Below are 21,244 nucleotides of genomic sequence, written 5' to 3'. Positions count from 1 at the left end.
CATCGGGAGGAGACTATCCGACAACAGAACATAGTCTAATCTAGTATATACATTATGTGCTGCAGAGTAATAAGAGAAATCCTTTGTGGTGGGATATAGAAGTCTCCACGCATCAGTGACCTGTAGGTCTCTAAGTACCCTGTGGAGTCTCGATCCAGCTCGATGGGACATTTTAACCTTGCCAGTGGAATCTATAATGGGATTAAGTGGGATGTTAAATTCCCCGCCAATAATTCTAACACCTTCCGCAAATAATTTAAAATTCTCTAAAGTCTGAATAATCCACGATATCTGATCCGTATTGGGTGCGTATAAGTTGGCTATAGAGAACAAATCTGTACCAATGTGAGCTTTTATAAAAAGATATCGACCGTCAGGGTCTTTCTGCATTGACAGTAATTTAAAAGGTAAGTTTTTCCGTATCAAAATACTCACTCCTCTGCTAGCAGTAGAGTAGGTGCTATGAAAGGCATTTGAGAAGATAGCCCTAGATAGTTCCATAGTTTTATTATGCTTGTAATGTGTTTCCTGGAGAAGGGCTATATCAGTATTATCTTTTTTCAATTGTTGGGCAATCTGGTATCGTTTACGTGGAGTATTTAGACCTTGTATATTATACGATGTTATCTTAATATCAGACATGGTGAAAGATAGTATACATCAGCATATATGTCATCACAGTATTCAGAACACCTGTAGGAGGGGGGGGGGGGTTGTAATACAGGGAAGAGTGAGATTAAAGTAAAGGTATATACTGCCCCAATGTATAGAGCATGTACCTGGGCAGGGGGGGGAGTTAACTGTTAACAACAGTTGTGTAGTTGGCATAACCCGCATGCCAGCCAAAACCCAAGTAAGAACAGTGTAAAACAAAAAGAAGCGATAGGATAGAATCGCCCACAATAGCAACAATAAAGTCACTTCAAAGTATACTCTATTTCTTGATCTTCTCCAGCTACAGTGACTAGCTCCTACTCACGAATCCAAATCGAAAGGAGAGGTGACGTCCGTCAATCCGAATGCTGGAGCCGTGTGGAGAACAGTCCCCGCAATATTGGCAGTACCTTTCAATTTTCCATCGTTCCAGATCTTAGCGCCGGCTTTTTATTCTTAGGCGATTTCAGTTTCCCCACCACTTTCCACGGCATAGGTTCCAGCAATGGAGGTAATTTCAGCTCCGGAGGTACCATCATCCACGGCGAGATTTCCATAGGCGGTATACCCAGGGTTTCCCATGCATGGGTCAGGTCCTCGTGTTTCCTGATGGTGATTTGGCGGCCATCTTTTTGTATCGCCAGGCCAAACGGATATAGCCAGCGAAAAGGCGTCTTGGAGGCGCGTAGCGCATCAAGGAGAGGTCGGAAAACTTTCCGTTTTTGTAGTGTGGAGGATGCTATATCTTGATAGAGGTATATTGTTGTTCCTTCAAATTCAATAGTAGCTTTCATCCTTGCAGCCTTTAGAATCTCCGCTGTATCAGTGTAGCTCAGCAGACCACATATAATGTCGCGGGGGGGATCATTAGGGCAAGGTTTTGGGCGGAGTGCTCTATGGACACGTTCTATCCGAACTGTATCATGGCTGTTTACTCCTAGAACTGAAGAGAATATGTCATGAGCAAGTTTGCCCAAAGTCTCATGTGCGTATGACTCAGGTAATCCCCGCAGCCTGATATTCTTCCTCCGACTCCTATTTTCCTGATCTTCTGTCCGCATAAACATCTCATTCAATTGATCTTGTTGTGAATGTAGAATGTCCCGCACTCTGTCATGATAAACTCTCATGTCTGTCTGTGCCGCTTCAAGCGTCTCCACCCGTGATCCTATCTGACGTAAATCAGTGCTTATCTCTGACAGTTCTTTAGTAAGAGGAGTCAAGGCTTTGTATAAGATCCTCTTCATAAACCCCCGTGACACTGGTGCTAAATCATTAGTGTCTCCCGACTCAGATTGCTCACCTCCACTCTCCTCATCTGAATCGTCATCTCGGCACTGTGGAGCAGCATGCACGGCGGCCATCTTAGATTTCCGGGCCGGAGGTTCTTCATGCCTTTTATGGAGAAATTTCTCCATGTCTGCTTGTGCTTTCCCCGGTTTGGGTGTGTCAGTGTGATCTTTAAGTTTCTCCTTTGCCGGTTTAACCATTTTCCAACTATGTGGGTCGATATAGCTCGGGTTTTGGCTGGTATCAGTGAGGAGCTCTGGTCTAAAGCCGCCATCACGCTGCACGGCTACGCTCCGCCCCCCTACAGTATGCATTATGGTAGGCATTTTGAATCCGCCAAACCCAGATTTGTCCATCAGATTGCCAGATAGTAAACCGTGATTCATTAGTGCAGAGAACCAGTTTCCACTGCTCCAGCACCCAGGGGTGGTGTGCTTAACCCCTTCCCACTCCTTAACGTACAATTCAGTTATAAGTGCATTGTTCACACTCCATGCCTCAATAGTAGGTCACGGGAGGAATGACCATTTCTGCCATCCTGCCGGCACATAGCAGTCGTCACGGCTCCTGTGTCTCATACAGCAGTTGCCACAGCTCCTTCAGCGGAGACCGATCACGGTGTCCCCGCTGACAAAGTCAGGGCCCACTATGCTTGCTGTCAGCGAGTAGCTGACAGCTCTAATATACTGCACTACGCATGTAGTGGTAGGCTAGTCCCTAGTGGGACAAAATAAAGTTGAAAAAAAACATGTGCAAAAATAAAAAATAAAAGTTTTAAATTAATAAAAGTAAAAATCACCCTTTTTCCCTTATCAGTCCTTTATTATTAAAAAAAAATAATAAATAAACGATACATAATTGGTGTTACCGGGTCCGTAACGGCCTGAACTACAAAAGAATGTAATTATTTATCCTGCGCGGTGAACGCTATAAAAGAAAATAATAATAAACCATACCAGAATCATAGGTCTTTATTTAGCAAATATTGTCACTTTTTACACCATTCTTCCAGGTAAGGTGCAGTTCTATATGATGGAACATTCTTCAAGGGTTCACAAACTTTGCAGTAGAATGTGTCCCATCCTCTAGGTTTAGTAGGTTGAAACAATTCTCTCCACTTAAAATATGCTTGATACATTTTATCATCTTTGTCTAGTTGTAGAATGTAAGACGCTAGCCCCTGGGGACTGGAAAAATCATCAACATGAATAAATAAATTTTGGGGTATAAAGCGTTCATAGTTTTTGCGTAGAGGACCCAATACAATTGGCACTTTTCCTGAAAGGAATGCGTTTTTCCAAAACTTTTCCGTAATATCATCTGTATCTCTAGAACTTTCAAAAGCGAGGTAAAACTTATATTTGGACAGTACTAGAGATTGGCCAGCCACTGTTAATGGATTATGATGTTTTCCATATATTTGAATATCCAAATGGTGTTTTAAAACTTCAAAGTACTTTACCCTTTCATAAGATGGGTTCCAAATGGACCAAAAAGTCGCATGCACCCCATGAAAACTACAATGATTTCCTCAAGGGGTCTAGATTCCAAAATTGGGTAATTTTTAAGGGGTTTCCACTGTACTCGTACCTCAGAAGCTCTGCAAATGTGACATGGAGCCCAGAAACCAATCCAGCAAAATCTACATGCCAAATAGCACTTCTACCTTTCTTAGCTCTGCCGTTTGTCCAACCAGCAGTTTATGACCACATATGGGGTAGTGCCATACTCGGGAGAAATTGCTTTTGAAATGTTGGGGTGCTTTTTCTCTTTTAGTCCTTGTAAAAATTAAAAATTTGTACCTTTTATCAGAAAAATGTGATTTTCAATTGCACAGCCTAATTCCACAAAATGCAGCAAAAAAAACCTCTGGGGTTTAAATGCTCACTATACCCCTTTAAGTTCCTTGAGGGGTGTAGTTTGCCAAATAGGGTCACTTTTGGGGGGATTCCATTGTTTTGGCACCACAAGACCTCTTCAAACCGGACATGGTGCCTAATAAAAAGAAGGCCTCAAAATCCACTAGGTGCTCCTTTGCTTCAGAGGCCTGTGCTTCAGTCCATTAGGGCACTAGGACCACATTTGGGATATTTCTAATAACTGCAGAATCTGGGCAATAAGTATTGAGTTGCGTTTCTCTGGTAAAGCCTTCTGTTTTACAGAAAAAAAATGGGAAAAAAAAGGATTTTCATAAAAATAAAAAAAGACTTTTGTAAATTTCACCTCCATTTTGCTTTCAATTCCTGTGAAACACCTAAAGTGTTAAGAAACATTCTAAATGCTGTTTTGAATACTTTAAGGGGTCTAGTTTTTAAAATGGGGTGTTTTATGGGTGTTTATAATAAAGAAGGCGCTCAAAGCCACTTCAGAACTGAACTGGTAGCTAAAAAAAAAAAGAAAGAGGCTTGACATTTTCTTCAAAATATGAGAAATTGCTGCTTACGTTCTAAGCCTTGTAACGTCCTAGAATAAAAAATGTTCAAAAAATGATGCCGACATATAGTAGGCATTTGGGAAATGGGAACAAGTAACTATTTTGTGTGGAATTACTATCTGTTTTACCAGCAGATACATTTAAATTCAGGAAAATGCTATTTTTTTCAAAATGTTCTCTAAATGTTGCTATTTTTCCACAACTAAACATTGAATATAAAATCAACCAAATTGTACCACTAACAAAGCCCAATGTCTCATGAGTAAACAATCTCAGAATCGCTTGCATTGGTATAAGCATTCCAGAATTATTACCACGTAAAGTGACGTGTCAGATTTGAAAAAATGGGCTCTGAGCCTTAAGGCCAAAACTAGGTTGTGTCTTTAAGGGGTTAAGACCACTCTTAGCAAAGCTTGACATTGTGCATGATAATCTTATGCTTTAGTACAGCTGCTCAATCATGGAAACCCATTTTATGAAGTTTCCAAAACAGTTCTTATGCGGGTGTCACTTTGAGAGGCAGTTTGAAACTTATATGAACTTCAGCACTCGGTGGTCCCGCTCAGTGGCGGATTATGATTAGGGCGGTTCGGGCGGCCACCCGGGGCCCAAGGCTCCCAGGGGGCACATGGCCGGCCGAACCGCACATGATCGCACGGGCCCCCTCATGCCCGGTGGCGTCGCTAGCACCGGAGGGGGCCCCGCTGCTAGCGGCAGTCACATTCATTTGTATCTGAGTCCTCAGGACTTAGATACAAATGAATACTATAGGCTGCAACCGGTCACGTTCGGCTTGCAGCCTATAAGGCGCTGGGAAGACTCCGTGCGCAGGCCGGCATGATGAGGTACTGTAAACTGTATATATTTTTTTTTAGGTGGGGACTATCACTGTGTATATATTCAAGCAGGGGGGGATTGCTCCGTTACACTATATACAAGGGGGAGTGCTGGGTGGCCCTGTATACAAAGGGGAGGATAGCGCTGTGTGGGCCTGTATACAAAGGGGGGGAGGAGTGCTCTGTGACACAATATAGAAGGGGGGAGAGTGCTGTGTGGCACTATATACAAAGGGGGGGAGCGCGGTGTACACTATATACAAGGGGGAGCGCTATGTGGCCCTATATGCAAGGGGGAGTGCTGTGTGGCCCTATATACAAAGGGGGGAGTGCTGTGTGACACAATATACAAAGGGGGAGGGCTGTGTTGCACTATGTACAAGGGGGGGCTGTGTAGCGCTATCCATAGCGGTATGTGTGTGGCGCTCTTTATAGGGGGGGGTTTGGCACTATTTACAAGAGGGGGAGGGCTGTGTGGTGCTCTCTACAGGGGGGCTGTATGTCACTATCTATAGGGGCTGTGTGTAACGCTCTCTATGGACGATGTGTGATATCTACAGGGGCTGTGTGTGGCGCTATCTATGGGGGTGTGTAATATCTACAGGGGCTGTGTGTGGCACTATGTACAGGGGGCTGTATGTATGTGGTCTTTTATAGTGTGTGGTATTATTAAATTCAGGCGTGCAGTGTTTGGTGCTATTATATTTAGGGGCACAGTATGTGGCACCATGATAACTTTATTTTCGTTTATAGATGTGGAAATGTTGGAAAAGTGAGGAGCCGAAGACATCTGAGTGTCAGATTCTGCAGAAAAAAGTCATGGCAGGGAGAAGTCGTCATGAGCTCTGGACCGGATGGAGTAGAAAAGAGGGAAAAAAAACTACTTGAATCTGAGATGTCGTCACCTGTGAGTCACTAGATTTATAGAGAATCTGTCCTCTCCGGACATGTTTATTATAGGAAATCCTTGTATTTCACAAAAAGTCTTTCTGCAGTCCAGGACTGATAGACAATTCCCCTTCTCAGGAGGACGTGTCCCTGCGCAGTGTGATACGGTCAGTATGTAGGGACACAGTCCTGTGACAAGGGGAATTGTAATACCCATTTGTTAATGCTTGCCCAAAAAGGTAGTGTTAAAAATAGTTGCAGGGTGGCGGTGCGGAAGGCGGGCCCAAGTTTGGGTAACAGCCCAGGGCCCATGGTCTACTTAATCCGCCACTGGTCCTTGCTCTCGACAAATTTATGATGATTTTAGAGATTTATGGCTTATCCTGTGGCTATGCCGAGAACACCTGTGATGGGAATACAAAGAAAATATAGATTTTGTAAAAACTACATAAAGTTAGCAAAGCAGGAAAATAAGATGTGTCTAAATAAAATCTTATTTACCATCTAAAAATAAAGTACAAGTTACACACAAAAAAAAAAAAAAAAAGCGTCGACCTTGTAAAAAAATCATCTAGTATGAATAGCTGGGAGATAAGGAAACATACCTTCTTGTCATCAGTTTAACGGAGGGGAAAAAAGTAAACTTAACAACTATGTACACCTTTGAATGGAAATTTTATTAATAACACTGATCAGAGATTTCTGGAATATTATCCAGTTCAGGAAGGGGCTATTTTGAGTCTTCAGGACCAGACACCGTTTAAGCCCTTTTTAGCACGTGTTAGTTAAATGGCTATAACTTTTTTATTTGTTGGGCTAACGACGTGATTTTTACGATGTTTTTTTTCCATAGACAATGCAGGTTTCTTTTTTTATCGTTTTTCTACACATCCTTTTTGATATTTTAGAAATTTTATTTATAAAGTTTGAAAATAATAGTAAAAAAATAAGCTTTTTTACGTTTCAGCTATTTTTTTTGGTAACATAGTTTTACCCTAAAATAGACCTTTTATTTGTGATCGTCATTGTCTACCATAAATTTTAATATATTACATGTCTATATTAGGGTAATTGGTTCAGCGCTAGAGTTACAACAATGATTGGCGGGGGGGGGGGGGGGGCGACGTTTTTTTTTGGGTTGGGTATTATGTGTATTTATTATTTAAAAAAATTTGCACTCTACTTTACTTTTTTTCTTTATTACTATGGTCTGTCCCTCAAAAGGTCAAAAAAGACCTTTGGGAGACTTTATATATTTTTTTCTTTCTTTTACACCATGCTTTTCCCCTGTAATTGGAGCTGCACAGCAGCCCCAGTTACAGGGGAAATCAGCCCTCATATAGTGACGATTGTCACTAATAGGGCTGTGCTGGGTCTAGTAAGACCCAGCAGCAGTCTGTCAGTAACGGCACTCGGCGATCATGTGACCAGTCACATGAACACCGGGAGCAATAGAGACAGCTGCGCGGCCGCTGCCTCTATTCCTATACACAGCGCGCATTGAGCGCTGTGTAAAAGAGATCGGAGAAGACAAAAGCAACGAAAGCTGCTTCTATCCTCTCCTCAGGGTCCCCGGCAGTCACTGACAGCCGGAGACCCGAAATTCAGCTGCCCGATCGCAAGTTAAAACCTGAGCCATAAAAAGTCTATGGCTCGGGTTTTAAGGACCCTGACCGCTGGCTGTAAAAACACAGCCAGCGGTCGGGAACCTAAGATCTGATGGCTAAATCCCTATAAAGTGAATATCTTATGTCTTTAATTTTATTTACTAGACGTTAGGGTGTGTTCATATCAGCGTCGGACTTCCGTTTATCGGTTCCATTCGACATTTCCGTCGGAGGGACCGATGAACGGAAAGCCAAACGGAAACCATAGCTTCAGATTGCATTACCATTGATTTCAATGGTAACGCTTCCGTTGCAGTTGGTTTCCATTTGTTTCAGTTACTTAAAAGTTGCCTTTTTTTGCAGAAACAATAGCGTAGTCAACTGCGCTATTCTTTTAGCGAAAAAAAGGAAACCTTGCGGAATGGAAACTAACGGAAACCAATTGAAACAAAAGCATTACCATTGAAATCAATGGTAATGCAAACTGGAGTTTCCGTTTTGGTTTCCGTTCATCGGGTCCTCCGAATGAAAGATCGAACGGAACCAATGAACAGAAGCCCGACACTTATGTGAACAGGCCCTTAGGCCTCATGCACACGACAGTAAAAACACCCGTTATTGCGGGTCGTAATTACGACCCGAAATAACGGGCCCATAGACTTCTGTTAGCCATGGGTACCTTCCCGTTTTCCCGTTTTCACATGTTCTATTTTTTTATTTTACGGGCCGTGCTGCTATACTTTATAATGGGAGCACGGCTCGGAAAAGCGGCCGGCTGCCCGTGGCCGGCCTTGCCTGGCCGTGCTCGTAATTATGAGTCGTAATTACGAGCACGGTCGTGTGCATGAGGCCTAAGTCTGTAAAAAAGAAATAATGTGTTTGGCATTTTATTAAATACAGCTTTTTATTTTGTACTTCTAAAAACTTTTCCTGGGGGCAGCCATATTGTAGATGCACACTTCCTTTCTGTATTGTCTGCATAGCGTGTACAGCAGGGTTTGTGTGCTTTATAGCAACTGAAATGAATGGCAGTCAATTGATCGAGAAATATCATAAATTACACTCCCTCCCCAAAAACCAGCGAGTACCAGGGAAGCTGCATACAAAGCCTTATCTGTGTGTGTGTGTGTGTGTGTGTGTGTGTGTGTGTGTGTGTGTGTGTATATAGTGTTTCTATCCTGCCTTATCTAGAACTTCAGCAGTACAATAGAGCTCTCATTAACTCACCTGCCTCCTAATATCAATGTGATTATTCTTCTGATCCTTTGCCTGTATGCACGGCTGACAAGTGATCTACAGAAAAAAGGAAACATCAGTTTATTGTGACTACTCTGGTGGCAACTGTGAAAACTTGAAGATTTGAAGACTTTTATACTGTATGTGGATAGTCAAATAAAACAAAAATAGAAAACACCACCAAAAATGTTTACAAATAATATTTTAAATAAAATTTTGATTTAAATAAGGCTCTGTTCACATCTGTGTTGGGGTCCGGCTCTAACGTTCCGTCAGAGGTTTCCATCAGAGCGGGACCCTGAACAGACACAAACTGAGACGAACGGAAACCAGAGGTTTCCGTTTCTATCACCATTGATTTCAATGGTGACGGATCCGGTGCCCCTGGTTTCCGTAGCAATAACGTAGTCGACTACGCTATTGCTTCTGGCAAAACGACGGATCCGGTGCACAACAGAGACAAATTAGACCCCAGCTATTTAACCCTTTGATCGCTGCGGTCCGTGACCGTGGCCTGATCAAAGGGGACTCCTCTCTTCGGTCGCGTCACCGGTGATGCGATCGGAGGCTAGAGGAACTCTGCAGGCAGCCATGGGGTCCTAGAAAAGACCCTACGTCTGTATGTTTAGTATGCCTGCACTGTATGCCTGCACTATGTGCTGCCCTAACAGCAGCCTGTGTCAAAGTGACACAGTGTAATGTATTATTATACAAGAGTATGTTAATACACTAAGTAAAAAATAAAGTTGTAAATAAAGTTATCCCTTTACTTTTATTAAAAAAATAAAATAAAAAGTAATAAAAGAAATGTCTAAAAGAAAAGTAATTATTTTGCATAAGATATATTTTATTGCCCATACATTAAAACAAAAACCTACACATATTGGGTATCTACGAAACCAAAATAATCTGAATAATTCATTTAATAGGTTATTTCGATGAAACGTGAACAGAATAAAAACAAATTAACAAAAAAATCAATGCTGATTTTTTTTTCTCCTATAATCACACTGCAAAAATACATTATATACAGCTTACACAGTAAATTTATTCTACCCCTAAACCACACAGAACAAAAATACAATTTCTCCCGCGTACAACAAGGCCTCATATAGCCAAGTAATTGAAAATAATAATTTAAAAAAAGTTATGGCTGCTGAAAGGCATAGAGGCAAAAAAAAAAATTAGCGGGTCATTAAGGCCTTTTCATAGTCCTGGTCATTAAGGGGTTAAGATACCTACATTTTTTTTATGCTTTCTAAATCTATTAACAGTTCTCATCCTCATTCAACTTCTAGCAATCAGGATGTAATGATGGGGGTAAGGAAACAGAAAAGTGAGCCCTAATCTACCCACCACTCAGTCCCTGCCTACGTGCAACGACCCGCCCTAGGCGACGGGGTACAACTGGGCGACGGTCCCTACGCTCAATAAGTGCACGACAGACAAACAGACGAGGGTACACAGAAGCAAGGGAAAAGGGGCAGTTGCCCACGGCAACACCGTGAGCAACAAGACTGGTGAACGAGCCGAGTCAAACCAGGAGTGTACAAGGTACCAAACGCAGAGCAGGAGAGAAGTGAAAAAGCCGAGTCAAACCAGGAGTGTACGAGGTACCAAACGCAGAGCAGGAGAGTAGTCAGTAAGCCAGGGTCAATATGAAGCAGGGTCAAATGGTTCAAGAAGCTGCAGCAGGGCCAGGAAACAAAACGAGAAGAATCACAAGCAAGGAGGAACAGGAAAGGCAGGTATAAATAGACAGAGGGCGGGAGCTAGCTCCGTCTGGCCAGGCTGTGATAGGCTCTCCCACTCCTAAGCCTGCCATCCTGAGTGGTGGAAGATGGAGTCAGTCTCACAGACATAGAAGCAGGTGCAGACTGATTACCTATGGGTGTGGATACAGAAGCTGTGCCTGGCAGATCCTTAACACAGGAGTGTGGCAATAAAAAGTTACCTTTTTATCAATAATCTATTTTCTGCTATGTCCTTCAGTCATACATATTACCCAATATCCAAGTCATAATAGTGCGTGGAATCTTACACGTGTAAACATATCCTATGATTTTAGTCAGATTTCTCCAGAATGGCTGTATTTTTGGACATCTCTACCACATATTCGAGATGTCTGCATCGGTCATCGAGCATCTTGAACACTCTGCCGAGGATCTAATCCTAATTTAAGACAGAAAACCTGGAGTATAATATAACCTATGCAGAATGAAGAATTGAATCACCCTCCGAGAGGGATTGGTAATATATTTATTAAAGTCTGTGCATAATGTCTGCCACTAATCTTCTGAAATCTCTTTAACCCCTTCCCGCACCTTGGCGTAACTGTACGTCCAGATAAGCAGTAACTTCGCGCACCTGGGCGTACAGTTACGTCCGCGCTTCAAAAGTTAACCGCCGCGCGGCGCTACACCGCAGCGGCGGTTAACTGTGCAGGGTGTCAGCCCTGCTCTCCCCGTTGCCGATCAGCGGCCTGTCGCCGCTGAAATCGGCAATTAACCCCTTCGATGCGGTGGTCGATTGCGATCACCACATCGAAGAGGTTTACAGCGGATCGGCAGCCCTCCACATGTATTTGCGGGGGCTGGCGATCCTTATCATGGCAACCAGAGGCCAGACAATGACCTCCGGGTTGCCATGTACGGAAGCCTCGGAGGATCAGCCTCCGGCCGTTCCTCCTCTGCTTCCTGTCAGTGTGACAGTTACGTCACAATGACAGTTAGAACACATTACACTACGTGTGTAGTGTAATGTGTTCCAGCAGCGATCAGAGCTGCCAGTCTAAGTGTCCCCTAGTGGGACAAGTAAAAAAAGTTAAAAAAAGATAATAAAAATGTTTTGAAAAAGTGTAAAAATCAAAGTTAGAAGTGACATAAACAAAGAATGCTTTTTTTCCTATAATAAGTCTTTTATTATAGGAAAAAAATTAACACGTTAAAAAAAGTACACATATTTGGTATCGCCGCGTTCGTGACCCCAACTATAAAACTGTAATATTATTTTTCCCGCACGGTGAACACCGCGAAAAAAATAAACGAAAAACAGTGCCCGAATCACAATTTTTTGGTTACCAACCCTCCCAAAATATACAATAAAAAGTGATCAAAAAGTCGCATGTACGCCAAAATGGTACCAATACAAACTACATCCCGTCCCGCAAAAAACAAGCCCTTACACCGCTTTTTTGACTGAAAAATAAAAACGTTATGGCTCTAAGAATATGGTGACACAAAAATTAATTTATTTTATAAATAAGTGATTTTATTGCACAAACGCTGCAAAACATAAAAAAATTATATACATCTGGTATCGCCGTAATCGTATCGACCCGCAGAATAAAGTATAATGGTCATTTATAGCCCAGGGTGAAGGCCATAAAAAAAACAAATAAAAAACATTGTCAGAATTGATGGTTTTTGGTCACCTTGCTTGCCAAAAAATGGAATAAAACGTGATCAAAAAAATTTCTGGTACCCCAAAATGGTACCAATGAAAACTACAGATTGTCCCGCAAAGAATAAACCCTCACACGGCTCCGGTGGAGAAAAAATAAAACCGTTCTGGCTCTCAGAATATGGCGATGCAAAATGTGTAGTGTCCAAAAGCGGATAAGATCGGGCACCATTTATAAGTGCGACACCGGCCACATATGTGCGGATTATTATTTATTTACTGCATTATTATACCCTCTTATTATACCCTGATGTACCCCGCACAGATAACATGTACCCTGATGTACTCCGCACAGATAACATGTACCCTGATGTACCCCGCACAGATTACATACGCCCCCACATTATAAACTGAAACACCAGTAAAACCCCAAACAGAACAACTACCAAGCAAACTCTGTGCCCCAAAAGCCAAATGGCGTCCCTCCCTTCTGAGCCCTGCAGCGTGCCTAAACACCAATTTACGTCCACAGATATGGCATCGCCATACCCGGGAGAACCCGGTTAATATTTTGAGTTATTTGTCTTCAGTGGCACAAACTGGGCATAACATATAATGCACTAAAATGGCATATGAGTGGAAAATTTTAATTTTCACTCCGCACCATGCGCTGCGCATTAACCCCTGCGCGCACCATGACATAGCATGTCGTAGTGTGGGGGTGATGTATGGAGCGTCTCACGTAAAAAATAAAGAATTTAGAATGGCAAAATCGCTGTTTTTTTGGTCACCTTGGCTCTACCTAAAAATGTAATAAAAAGTGCTCAAAAAGTTGTATGTACCAAAAAGTTGCACCAATAAAAACGACCGCTCGTCCCTCAATAAATAAGCCCTCATACCGCTCTATTGACTGAAAAATAAAAAAGTTGTGGCTCTTGGAACGCGGGGAGGAAAAAACTAAGAAGGAAAAGAAAAAAATGGATCATTCCAGAAAGGGTTAATTACTTTCTAATGAAAAACCATTTATGACCACACGTGGGGTATTGCCGTACTCGGGAGAAATTGCTTTACAAATGTTGGGGTGCTATTTCCCCCTTTATCCTTTGTGAAATTGAAAAAAATGCAACATTTTAGTGGAAGAAATGTCGATATTCATTTTCACGGCCTAATTCTAATAAATCCTGCAAAAGACTTGTGGGGTCTAAATGCCCACTATATCCCTAGATAGATTCTTTAAGTGGTGTAATTTCCACTTTTGGGGGGTTTCCCCTGTTTTGGCCTCTCAGGGGCTTTGCAAATGCGACATGGCACCCAAAAACCATTTCAGCTCAATTTGAGCTCCAAAAGCCAAATAGCGCTCCTTCCCTTCTAAGCCTTGCTGTGGGTCCAAACAGAAGTTTATTACTACATATGGCATATTTCCGTAATCGGGAGAAATTGTTTTACAAATGTTGGGGTGCTTTTTCTCCTTTATTCCTTGTAAAAATTAAAAATGGCTACCTTTTTTCAGAAAAAAAGTCGATTTTTACCTTTACAGAATAATTTCAATGAATTCAGCAAAACAACCGTGGTGTCAAAATGCTAACTTTACCCCTAGAAAAATTCCTTGAGGGGTGTAGTTTCCAAAATGGGGTCACTTTCCGGGGGTTTCCACTATTTTGTTCCCTCCAGTGCATTTCAAACGCGACATGGCACTGAAAACCATTCCAGCAAAATCAGAATTTCAAAATCCAAATGGTGCTCCTTTCCTTCTGAGTCCTGCTGTGGGTCCAAACAGCAGTTTATTACCACATATGGGGTATTGCTATAATCAGGAGAAATTGCTTTACATATGTTGGGGTGTTTTTTCTCTTTTATACCTTGAAAAAATTAAAAATTTCTACGTTTTTTCAGAAAAAAGTAGATTTTCATCTTCACAAACTAATTCAAATAAATTTAGCAAAACAACTGTGGGTTCAAAATGCTAACTATACCCCTAGATAAATTCCCTGAGGGGTGTAGTTTCCAAAATGAGGTCACTTTTGGGGGTCTTTATTGTTTTGGCACCACAAGACCTCTTCAAACCTGACATGGTACCTAAAATATATGCTAAAAAAAGAAGGCCCCAAAATCCACTAGGTGCTCCTTTGCTTCTGAGGCCTGTGTTTCAGTCCATGACCGAACTAGGGCCACATGTGGGGTATTTCTAAAAACTGCAGAATCTGGGCAATAAATAATAAGTTACATTTCTCGGGTAAAACCTTCTGTGGTACAGAAAAAAATTTATTACAAATGAATTTTGTATAAAAAAAATGAAATTTGTAACTTTCACCTCTACTTTGCTTTAATTCCTGTGAAACGCCTAAAGGGTTAATACACTTTCTGAATGCTGTTTTGAATACTTTGAGGGGTGCAGTTTTCAAAATGGGGTGATTTATGGGGACTTTCTAATATATAAGACTCTCAAAGCCACTTCAGAACTGAACTTGTCCTTGTAAAAATCGCCTTTTGAAATTTTCTAGAAAATATGAGAAATTGCTGCTAAAGTTCTAAGCCTTGTAACGTCCTAGAAAAATAAAATAATGTTCAAAAAACGATGCCAAACTAAAGTAGACATGTGGGGGATGGTAACTAGTAACTATTTTGTGTGGTATTACTATCGGTTTTACAAGCAGATACATTTAAATTTATAAAAATGCTAATTTTTGCAATTTTTCGCTAAATTTTGGTGTTTTTCACAATTAAATACTGAATCTATCGGGCAAATTTTGCCAGTAACATAAAGTCCAATGTGTCACGAGAAAACAATCTCAGAATCGCTTGGATAGGTAAAAGCATTCCGGAGTTATTACCACATAAAGTGACACATGTCAGATTTTAAAAATCGGCTTCGTCCTGAAGGCCAAAACAGGCTCAGTCCTGAAGGGGTTAAAGAGGCTCTGTCACCAGATTGTGCAACCCCTATCTGCTATTGCAGCAGATAGGCGCTGCAATGTAGATTACAGTAACGTTTTTTATTTTTAAAAAACGAGCATTTTTGGCCAAGTTATGACTATTTTTGTAGTTATGCAAATGAGGCTTGCAAAAGTCCAAGTGGGTGTGTTTAAAAGTAAAAGTCCAAGTGGGCGTGTATTATGCGCGTACATCGGGGCGTTTTTAATACTTTTCCTAGCTGGGCGCTCTGACGAGAAGTATCATCCACTTCTCTTCAGAACGCCCAGCTTCTGGCAGATCACGCTGTGACGTTACTCACAGGTCCTGCATCGTGTCGGACACATCGGCACCAGAGGCTACAGTTGATTCTGCAGCAGCATCAGCGTTTGCAGGTAAGTGGCTACATCGACTTACCTGCTAACGCCGATGCTGCTGCAGAATCAACTGAAGCCTCTGGTGCCGATGTGTCCTCGCTCGTCTGACACGATGCAGGACCTGGGGAAGTGACGTCACAGCGTGATCTCTCGAGAACACGGCTGTGTCTGCACTGCCAGAAGCTGGGCGTTCTGAAGAGAAGTGGATGATACTTCTCATCAGAACGCCCAGCTAGTAAAAGTATTAAAAACGCCCCGATGTACGCACATAATATACGCCCACTTGGACTTTTACTTTTAAACACACCCACTTGGACTTTTGCAAGCCTCATTTGCATAACTACAAAAATGGTCATAACTTGACCAAAAATGCTCGTTTTTTAAAAATAAAAACGTTACTCTTATCTACATTGCAGCGCCGATCTGCTGCAATAGCAGATAAGGGCTGCAAAATCTGGTGACAGAGCCTCTTTAATGACCTTTTCCCATTTAATTTTTACTTCAAAATACAATTGCCATATTAATAGTGTTTAATCAATTGCACAACAGTAAACTTAATTCTCCCTAACCTTTCCATTTAGTTAGTAAATTTACTAATTTGTGATTACCCACTGTGCACTTGAGTGCTTTTTATATGTCTGGTTAAGTCTTGAATCTGCAAGTACCTGAAGGCCAGATCTTTTGCCCCCACCCCCCTAGGTCGCTCTTACTAAACTCTGCCCTTTTCAATAAACTAGCGAACATACCAAAAACCCCTTGAAGTACAATAGTGAGATTCTCTAATTTTATTTACTTCATCATATGCCTATTATACCAGAATTGGGTAACACACAGCAAGCACAGCACCCCAATATATTCTTTTATTTTGTTCCAAGTTTTAACTAATAATTTCACCATTGGTTGCTGTCCCAGCTGTCCCTTGCTCAGTTGGTGTGACTTTAATAGCGTGAAAATAGTCGGCATTGATCCTTTACTCCTTGTAACCAAAGTATCAACGAGATCATATTGTTCCCATGTTATAAGGTAAACTAGTTGCGATGCCAGAAAGTAAAGCTTCATATTCGGCACTGCTAGCCCACCCACTTTCTGTGGTAGAGACAAATATGATAACTTTATCGTGACCATATCCCCCCCCCCCCCCAAAAAAAAAAAAGTAGCTAATGAAGGTATTTTCTATTAATTTGAAGGCTTTACTTTCAATCCACAGGGGAGCATTTGTTAAAGCATAGAGAATCTGAGCGAGAATAGTCCTTTATTAGGCTGATCTTAACTGCCTTTGTCAATGGAAGTCTATTCCATAATCTTATTTTAGATCTAATTTTCTTAGTTAATGGGATAACATACAACTCTGGATAGCAGGATGAATTTTGGAGCACATATATATATACCGAAGTATTCAAAATTACCCTGATAATTCAGGATTTTTAATTTATGGTCACCTAGGTTCATGTCGGGATCTAGAGGCAACAGGTAGGACATATTCAGATTGATACTTATCCCTGAAAAATTACCAAACTCCCCAATAACTTTCATAACATAGTCCAGAGTTTCCACAGTGTTATCCCAAACAAATCAACAGATCCTCGGAATACAATGAGATCTTAACCCTTTTCCCCCCCGACTCCAAACACTTCTATCCTTTGGTGTCAATGTGAAAAGTATGGAAAAGAGGGGACAACCCTGCCTTGCTCCACTCTGCAGCTTTAAATAATCGGACTAAATGCAGTTTATAGCTATTTTCGCTCCAGGTTTCCTATATAGTGTTAGACTTTAATCCATGAATGATTAACTAATCCAAAACAAGGCAGAATTTACCGTAGGTTCCTTAAAGGCATCCAGAGATGCGGAGCAGAAAAAGCGGAGGCTCCGGTTTTCTGCCCATTGCAGATTAGCAAACACGCTGCATATATTATGTGTTTTTGACCGGTCCTCATTTATTCAGTGTGGGATTACCTTGTTCAATAGAGTGGCAAGGACCTTTGCCAGTATCATAATATTGTTGCTCAATGAAATGGGGCGGTTTGGCTCGTGGTTATAACTATACTCATCAGTGTTGGGTATTAAAACAATCGCTGCTTCCTCCATTGAGGCTGGCTGTGTACCCCCTAAATGGGAGTGCTTATACACCTCTAAAAGTCTCTACCTCAATATCTGTTTATATATCTCAATTGGAAGGCCGTCTTAACATTTCTGCTAAGGAAACTTCAATTTTTTAATTTGAGATTGGAAGATCTAACATCTCTCTGCTCTTCCACTAATTTTGGTATAAATATTCCTTCAAGATAATTGGATCCATCCAGGTTCGTCTTTGAGGAATATCAATTCCTATAATATTCTGTGAAAACCCTTAAAACCTGGCTCGCTGTGTATCCCTTCCTCCTCATCTCTAATGTCTGTTAAACCCGAGTGGGGATTTTGATTTTTAATAATACTAGACAGGTATTTGCCCAGATTAGACACACACAGGACCCGCTGTCCCTGAATCCGTCTGTCCCACTGACCTGACGGATTCAGGTCCCAGCACAAGATACAGCTGCTCTGTATGCAGAATACAAAGCAATTGTATTTTAAAATGTAAAAATATTTTTTAATAAAAAGTAATTAGGAAGTTGCACCAAACACACAGACATTGTTTTTAAAGCTATACATACAATTTAATCTTCTAGTCCTGCTGTCTTGCTATTTTCTTTCCCATGGCCATATTTACTTGGACATTTACATGATCTGAAACACTCCTAGCCTCAAAAGGGACTGTCTAAGACCAGGTCAATTCTAGAAAAAAACCTTATGAGTTTTATTAAAGCAGAAAAACACTTGCGTTTAAGGATTCTGCACACTCCACATGTCCCTCCAATCGAATTCTTCCGTAATCTTTTTTAGCTTTAGGAGAAAAAGATAGCGCTTCATAGCATGAAAATTTTGTTGGTTCGGATGACCATAAGAAAAAGCAGAACTGCTCATCTGGTCAGGATGTGCTGAGCAGGTACAACTTTGGTTAAGTGAATAGGCTGTAACAATGCAAGCTGCTGCTTTCCCTGGTAACTAATCTATGAGCACACGGCCGTAATCAGATGCAAACAATAGGTAGAAAAAAACAGGGCGATTGTAACACTGCTAAACATCACGAAAAGCACTTCCAGGTAAAGATAGTGGTATTTATTGCGAAATAACAGACAACGCGTTTCAGCTGCGAACTGGAGCTGATTACGGCTCCTGTTCTGAGCTGAAACGCGTGGTCTGTTATTTCCATATAAATACCACTATCTTTACCTGGAAGAGTTTTTTGTGACGTTTAGAAGCGTTGCAATCGCCCTGTTTTTTTTTTTCTACCTATTTATTCTATATAATCTTTTTTAGGGGAATTCTAAAATTGTTAACCTGATCTTGCTCTCTATGCCTATTTATTTTTTTGACTATCACACAATCGGAGTTCCACATTACAGAGGCGTAGCTAGGTTCTCCAGCACCCGGGGCAAAGATTCAGTTTGGCGCCCCCCCCCCCCCCAACCTCTTTCCCGACATCTCCTTCCCCCTCGCCGTGTTTGTTTTCTCTACCAATTGACGTGTCATTTCTTTTTATGTAACGCGAGCATAAAAATATTTGTACATTTCACAAGCAATATGGTTCTATACACAACACCAGAACCAAGCTGAGTACATATATACAGCCCCAGAAGCAAGCTCACTACATATATACAACACCAGCACAAATACAGCTCAATTTAGTGCAACCCCTGCCGTATAGGTGTGTACGGCGTAAAACTACAGCTCCCAGCATGGCCCAAACAATGATAAGGATATGCTGGGAGATGCCGTTTCACAAAAAATAAATCCTATTATAATCATCTCACTGCAGATCATACAGTGTCTACAGTGCTGATTAGAGGCAGAGTGAACATTTACATTAAGTGACTCACCGGTGACGTCTCAGATTCTAGTTCTTTCTCTCCATCCGGTCCAGACCTCTATGATGAATTCTCCCGGTCACAGCCCATTTCTGCAGTTTGCCGCTCACATGTCTTCAGCTTCTCACTTTACCAACATTTCTACACCTATAAATAAAGATAAAGTTATCATTATACCACACACTACGCCCCTAAATATAATAGTGACATACACTGCACCTCTAATTATAATAGCACCATACACCATGTCCCACACACACACACTGTGCCCCCTCTAGATAGTGCCTGCCATAGAGCCCCCTGTAGATAGTGCCCCCATATAGACCACCCCTGTATATAGTGTCCCACAAATAACTCCCCCTATAGTGCTCTACAGATAGCCCACCCCTGTATATAGCCCCCCTGTAGATATAGCCCACCCCTGTATATAGAGCTCTACAGATAGCTCAACCATGTATGTAGCCCCCCTGTAGATATAGCCCACCCCTGTATATAGTGCTCCACATATAGTCCACCTCTGTATATAGTGTTTCACAGATAGCCCACCCCTGTATATAGCCCCCCTTGTACATATAGTCCACCCCTGTATATAGTGCTCCACTAGATAGTCCACTCCTGTATATAGTGCTCCACAGATAGCCCACCCCTGTATATACTATTTATTATTACCTACCTTACTTCAGATGAGATCAGAGAAACTATGTCAAGAATTCAATTCTCCGGGTGGTATCACACAGAAAATTTGCCATTATCGGAAAGGTTACATCATATCGGACTTCCCAAACATCCTTTAGTGAAGTGTCGTGATTATCTATGTGATCTTCTTCATGATCTTTGTAAGGAATTGTCAAAATGTATTATCCAGAATATACACTACCGTTCAAAAGTTTAGGGTCACTTAGAAATTTCCTTATTTTTGAAAGAAAAGCACAGTTTTTTTCAATGAAGATAACATTAAATTAATCAGAAATACACTCTATACATTGTTAATGTGCTAAATGACTATTCTAGCTGCAAACGTCTGGTTTTTAATGCAATATCTACATAGGTGTATAGAGGCCCATTTCCAGCAACCATCACTCCAGTGTTCTAATGGTACATTGTGTTTGCTAACTCTGTTAGAAGGCTAATGGATGATTAGAAAACACTTGAAAACTCTCATGCAATTATGTTAGCACCGCTGTAAACAGTTTTGCTGTTTAGAGGAGCTATAAAACTGACCTTCCTTTGAGCTAGTTGAGAATATGGGGCATTACATTTGTGGGTTTAAATAAACTCTCAAAATGGCTAGAAAAAGAGAGCTTTCATGTGAAACTCGACAGTCTATTCTTGTTAGAAATGAAGGCTATTCTATGCAAGAAATTGCCAAGAAACTGAAGATTTGATACATCGGTGTGTACTACTCCCTTCAGAGGACAGCACAAACAGGCTCTAACCAGAGTAGAAAGAGAAGTGGGAGGCCCCGCTGCACAACTGAGCAACAAGACAAGTACATTAGAGTCTCTAGTCTGTGAAATAGACGCCTCACAGGTCCTCAACTGGCAGCTTCATTAAATAGTACCCGCAAAACGCCAGAGTCAACGTCTACAGTGAAGAGGCGACTCCGGGATGCTGGCCTTCAGGGCAGAGTGGCAAAGAAAAACCTATATTTGAGACTGGCTAATAAAAGGAAAAGATTAATATGGGCAAAAGCACACAGAAATTG

Source organism: Rhinoderma darwinii, chromosome 9, assembly GCF_050947455.1.
Source record: "Rhinoderma darwinii isolate aRhiDar2 chromosome 9, aRhiDar2.hap1, whole genome shotgun sequence".
Classification (NCBI taxonomy): Eukaryota; Metazoa; Chordata; class Amphibia; order Anura; family Rhinodermatidae; genus Rhinoderma; species Rhinoderma darwinii.
The sequence above is the reverse complement of the archived record's forward strand: the minus strand, read 5'-3'. Positions refer to the sequence as shown.